Consider the following 6,669-nt stretch of genomic DNA (forward strand, 5'->3'; position numbering starts at 1 on the left):
TCTTCCGAAAGTAAATCTAAAGAACAGAGGGGTTTTCCGGCATTGGTAATCCTCTTTCTATGAGGAAGAAGCCTTTTTCCGAAAGAGCTCTTTTGGAAAAAGGCATTTGTGGATGGGGAAAAGGGAGTTCTTTCACAAGAAGAGGAAAGAGGAAAAAGCACTGGTGCTCTGGTGGCCATTCCGCCGATAGTAATCACAGTTTACATGTAAGATAGCATCCATTCAGTGTGGACACTATGGGCTCGTCTACACTGGCCCCTTTTCAGAAAGGGGCATGCTAATTTGACAGGTCGTAATAGGGAAATCCGCGGGGGATTTAAATATCCCCCGCGGCATTTAAATAAAAATGTCCGCCGCTTTTTTCCGAAGTAGGAATAAGAGATCTCCGGAAAAAGGCTTTTTTCCGGAGGATCGGGGCCAGTGTAGACGCTCTTTTCCGGCTTTTCTAAAAGCCGGAAAAAAGCGGCGGACATTTTTATTTAAATGCCGCGGGGGATATTTAAATCCCCCGCGGATTTCCCTATTACGACCTGTCAAATTAGCATGCCCCTTTTGGAAAAGGGGCCAGTGTAGACGTAGCCTATCTGTTGAAAAAGCAGATTGCTTTTTCGATGCGCTTTCGCAGTGTGAATGCTCTCTTTCGGAAGAAGTTATTTCGGAAGATTTCTTCAGAAAAAGCTTATTCCAAAAGAAGCCTGCAGTCTAGACATAGCTTTGATGACAGTACTTACACCCTTTTGGATATACACATTTGAATAGATGTTGTGTTTATTGTAGCTGCAATCTACAAATAAAGCATATTACAGCTCTCTGTCCCTGTAATCATACAGTTAGTGAATGCTATTTCTAAAAGCCTATCCAAAGGATTAGAGGGGGAGAAAAGCAGCTCTGACTTGTGAAATGATGCCTAGAAAACAACTACAAAGAACACCAATACTGTGGGTCCTTTATGTAATTCATGAATTTTGAATAATATACATGTGTAAACATTGCAGCATTGTATTGATCATTAAACATATTAAGACACCATAAATAAATATATAAATAATAGTATATAAGCCTGAAAAAATATTTTCTTCTTGGAGATCATAGTGCATGGTATATACAATTTGATGAAGTTCGGCACTGCAAAATTCACTCAGTATCTTGCTTCCAGAGAGTATAAATCAGGCAAAAATTATTATCATTCACTTAAAAATCTGAAGAGTGAGGACATTATGTCAGAGTTCATTTTCAATACAGAGTTATATTAAAAGTGAAATCTCTGCATTTTTGCTTTCTTTTCAGCAGTCAACATGACCCATCCCATTGTTAGGTACTTATTATTTGAACTTTTTTTTTAACATTTATATATTTCTTAACATGATGGTATTCAGTCGATCCAGACATTCTGAGGATTATCCCAATGGCAATGGTAGCTGAATTTTCAATAACTATTACAGGAGCAGGATTTAGGCAACTATAATCTCCCTTAGCCAACCACTACACGCTTATTTGAGTGACCCAGGGAATGCCATGTTTATTTAATAAAGCATCACCTGTAAAGTTTCTTGAATGCCAGTGATGTGCAGAATGCACTATCCTGCTATAACATTAATGAATCCCATTGAAAGGAACTATTTATAAAGTTCAGCTGTGTATAACATATAGCCAATGGAACTAGGTTGCCAGAAAAAAGACAAATCCAGTCACTTTTCTTGGGAAAGTGTCAGGTCACTATGAGGATTGTTTTAGGGCGGTCAGAAATTCAGACTCTGAAATGGAGTTACCTGGAATATTATATTCCACCTGGTTCTTTGGGCAATGAACAATACTACAACAATATCAACAATGCTATATCTCATTTCAAGGGATTTCTAGGAAGTACTAAAATATAGATCCAAATTGAGGAAATAAGCTTTATTAAGAAAAGCACTTAAGCATATGCTTAAGCCACATTAAAGTAATACTTAAAGTTAAGCATATGCTTAAATATATTCCTGAATCAATGCCATAACCAGGATGCTTTTTATTGTAAGTAAAGTAGACCCACACTTCCTTCTGATGTTTGATTGAATATATGCATAGCTTTGTAAATAAAGTTCATCTTGCATCTTCAGTCTTTTCCCATGCAAATTCTATTTTGTATAATGCTACTTGTTATCATCTAGCTCAAAAAACTATTTGTTTAAAGAGCTATTGCTTATAATGTGAGCTGTTAGAAGCAACCAAGTGTGTCTCAGAATTATTGTGCAAGGCATCTAGGTGATAAATGAGAAACTTCGATAGATTTAGAATGTTTCTGAAACAGAAAAAAAAAGGCTTTAAAAAACGAAAGCCCAAACCAGCTAACAGTAACACAAAAGATATTGATTTTAGATCCATATATCTGAGGGTATGTCTACACTACCCTCCTAGTTCGAACTAGGAGGGTAATGTATGCATACCGCACTTGCTAATGAAGCCCGGGATTTGAATTTCCCGGGCTTCGTTAGCATAAGCGGGGAGCCGCCATTTTTAAATCCCCGCTGCTTCGAACCCCGTGTAGCGCGGCTACACGGGGCTCGAACTAGGTAGTTCGGACTAGGGTGCCTATTCCGAACTACCGGTACACCTCGTTTCACGAGGAGTAACGGTAGTTCGGAATAGGACCCTAGTCCGAACTACCTAGTTCGAGCCCCGTGTAGCCGCGCTACACGGGGTTCGAAGCAGCGGGGATTTAAAAATGGCGGCTCCCCGCTTATGCTAATGAAGCCCGGGAAATTCAAATCCCGGGCTTCATTAGCAAGTGCGGTATGCATACATTACCCCGCTAGTTCGAACTAGCGGGGTAGTGTAGACATACCCTGAGACATTGTTTAGGGGAAATTGAATATTTCTTAGTTTGTTTGTAAAATCAGTAGAGCCCTGTAAATCTGCGGATATGCGTTTTATATCTATGGATATGGATGCAGATATCTGCGGTTCAGTTATGCAGATACAGATGCAGATACAAAATTTTGTATCCATGCAGGGCTCTAAATATCAAGAGGACAAGTAAAAACTAAAACTGAGCAGGCAGAACTCATATGGTACTCATATAGTACCATGGTCTGTTTTTGTTCAAATAAATCCAGTTGGTTGCTATCACATTTTTTATTCCAAAAATACTCAGAGAACTATTAGCCAGCCACATTATTACACAATTGTTATTTTTTAAAGATATGCACATTGCTATACCTTTACATGGCACATTACACACAGAGAGATATGTTCCTGACCTGCAAGAGCTTACAACTTAAGGGCCAGCTCCTGCAAAAATGATGGTTATAGAACCATAGAAATGTAAGGCTGGAAAGGACATGGGAAAGCCATCTTGTCCACTGTCCTGAGGTGAGGCAGGACCAAGCACACCCAGACCATCTCTGGCAGATACATGTCTAGCATGTTCTTAAAAACCTCCAGTGACACAATATCCATTAAAAATAACAAGGAGTCCTGTGGCACCTTATAGACCTACAAATTTATTATAAGCTTTTGTGGGTAAAAACCACTTCATCAGATGCTCAGAGTGGAAATCACAGAGGTAAGTATATAATATACTAGCAGAGTGTTTCTCAAAGCGGTCCGTGGACCTACTCTGGGAAAGCTGCTATCAGGCCACTCCAGTTTGTTGACTTACCAGCTCCGCAGCCACAGAGTTTCATGGCTCCCATTGACAGCAGTTCACCATTTGCCACCAAGGGGAGCCGCAGGAAGAAGCAACCCAGGTCCTGCGGCTCCCCTTGGCTGCAAATGGTGAATTGCAGCTAATGGGAGCCACGAAGCTCTGTGGCTGTAGAGCCTGTAAGTAAACAAATCGAAGCAGCCCAGTAGCAACTCTCTCGGGGTACATCTACACTAGCTCATTAGTTCGAGTTAGGCAGGGTAATTAGGGCAAGCGAAGTTGCAAATGAAGCCCGGGATTTAAATATCCCGGGCTTCATTTGCATGTTCCCGGGCTCCGCCATTTTTAAATCCCCCTTAGTCCGAACTCCATGCCTGCGGCTACACGCGGCACGGAGTAGATAGTTAGAATTAAAGATCCTAATTCGAACTACCGTTACTCCTCATTGATCTTTAATTCGAACTACCTACTCCGTGCCGCGTGTAGCCGTGGGCACGGAGTTCGGACCAAGGAGGATTTAAAAATGGCGGCGCCCAGGAATATGCAAATGAAGCCCGGGATATATAAATCCCGGGCTTCATTTGCAACTCTGCTTGTCCTAATTACCCTACCTAGTTCGAACTAACGAGCTAGTGTAGACGTAACCTCAGAGAGGAATACTAAGAGACGTGAATTTACCTGTGTAGTGAGATCACCATTCTAAATCTTTATTCAGTCATAATTTGATCATGTGAAATTTGCAAATGAATAGCTGCTGTGCTGTTTCTATTTGTAGTCAGGTTTTTGATTATTTTTTGGAAAAAGGATGACTACTTTTAAATTTGTTATTGAGTGTCCAGGGTGGAGGTATTCCCCTTCTAAATTTTGTGTGTTACTTTTGTTGATGTCTGATTTGTATCCATTTATCCTTTGACGCAGAGACTTTCCAGTTTGGCCAATAAATATGGCAGAGGGGCATTGCTGGTACATGATGGCAAATATCACATTAGGTGGACGAGTCCCTGATGGTATGACTGATGTATCATAAGAAATATCTTTGAGTTGTACACCCAGCTTCTTACAAAGCATCAATATTAAGATGATGTTATTGTGTTCTACAGAATACACCATTCAAAATGCTACATCAGCCTAATACATTTTAAAGCATTAGTATTAAAACGATATAAAGGCAGGTTAGTTTTCACTGTTGGTTTTTTTGGGGGGGAGGGTTGTTGTTGTTTTTTAAGGACACTAGGGTGTTCTGTTTGCTTCTTTTCCTAAGGAATTTGTAAAAAAAAAATATAACAACTTAATTCATAGGGACAAAATAGATTAAATATCCAGCCTCGGTTGCTTGGCATCCTTCTGAGCTTATACCTCTTTTGCTTCCATGGACATGTTCCGCGTGGGTTCCACTCTGCACATCATATTTCTCCTTGCTTTCTGGTAGTTACTGTTTTGTTCAGCGCATTCACCAGGGCCAAGAATACATTATGGCCAAGCGCTAAGAGCAATTTTCAGCCAAATAGGGGGTGTCATTCTGGGCCAGTTTCACATGGGTTTCTCCCTTTGTCCTTTGCCTCCCTGTACATCCTTTTGAAGTTTTAAAATCAGGAGCACAGCCTAACCTGGCCTCCCCATATTGCATGTGACTGATGAAGAGGAAGTCTCCATCTCCTGGTCTCACACCCCATATTCCAGCAGGGTCTTTATTGGTCCCCGTCAGCTCCTATTTTTCTCTGTGGGCAGAAAGACTTTGCTCTTCTGCCTGTGGAGCTTGCTTGTGCTGATGTCTATGACAGATTCTTGCTGCTCTGCCTCATTTGTTACATCTCAGATGGAACCTCTGACAACAAAATCACTAGTGCGGACAGCCAAGAGGACTTCTGTATCGCTGTAGGGATGGCAGGGAGCAGAAATTGTTTGCAAATCAGATGCTGTCCTCTTGTTACTGTGTGCAAATCAAATGCTGTCCCCTTGTTTATCAATTCTTATTGGAATCATGTAATTTTCCAGCTATGTCTTGTTGAGGAGTAGCCTCAACAAACACCACTCCCACCCCGATCGTAGCTAAAGCAATACAGTTTATCAGGGCTGTGATCTCCATCTTGAATCAATAGTTTCAGTTCTCCAGTTTTTTCAAAATACATATTTGCTGCCGTGGAGTCCTTGAAAGGTTTTATGTTAACAGCCAAATGTTTGTAAGTGGCTGATAATATTCTGAGCCACAGAATGACTATGAGTGCTCCTGTGGGATACAGCCATTCTATTGAGCCTTTGGAACAGCTCAGGTAGACCTGTTTAACATCCTTCTTGTCAGACTCATGAGTTAAGTCACTCCACTTCCAGTTGCACAGGTTGCTGGAGTCCTGCATGGCGACCCCCTGCCATGCCAGCAGCAGCAGCCCTGTGAGCAGCATCAGCAGCTTGGGCACCAGAGCCCTCAGCATGGTCTCTCGCAGCAGCCCCTGGTCTCCGGGGCAACCCAGTGAGCCAGGGCACAGTGCAGCAGGAGGGCAGTGGGGAGGAATCCGCGGCATGCAAGGAGGCTTCCCTATGTGGTTAGGTCCTGTGATGGTGTCACTTGTATGGATATGTGGACAGAGTTGGCAATGGGCTCTGTTGCAGGGATAGGTTCCTGGGTTAAGTATCAGAGGGGTAGTCGTGTTAGTCTGAATCTGCAAAAGCGGCGATGGTTTTCTGCCTCAGCTGCACACCTTCAACCTTGCCTACAGCAGCCTTGCTTCCAAAACATGTTCCTAAGTGGCATGTTACTGCCGGAATTTGAATACCGCTAACATGAAGGTTGTAAGACGCCCCCGTGGACAGAAAGGCGGCCCCCCCCCTCTCCTAGCCACTCCTCCTCAGGGTGCGCCCCTCTTGTCCCAATAGTACAATAATTGTGACTAGTCCTGTCACGCCGCTTAAAGCACCGGCCACACAACAGCCTATCCAGCTGACAAAAAGGGGGGGGGGAAAACGGGGTCCGGGCCCGCCCTCGCTCCGGACCCCGACCCAGGGCCCTAGAGTCAGGACACTTGTCCTCACTCACAACGGGGAGGGGG

General features: G+C 42.8%; 1 pseudogene; it reads right to left on the reverse strand.

Annotated features, from left to right (window-relative positions):
* Window positions 1-4,772: 4,772 nt before the first annotated feature.
* LOC142826823 (meteorin-like protein pseudogene) lies at window positions 4,773-5,979 on the reverse strand (annotated as a pseudogene).
* Window positions 5,980-6,669: the final 690 nt, after the last annotated feature.

Source organism: Pelodiscus sinensis, chromosome 2 (assembly GCF_052426305.1).
Source record: "Pelodiscus sinensis isolate ZL-2025 chromosome 2, ASM5242630v1, whole genome shotgun sequence".
Classification (NCBI taxonomy): Eukaryota; Metazoa; Chordata; order Testudines; family Trionychidae; genus Pelodiscus; species Pelodiscus sinensis.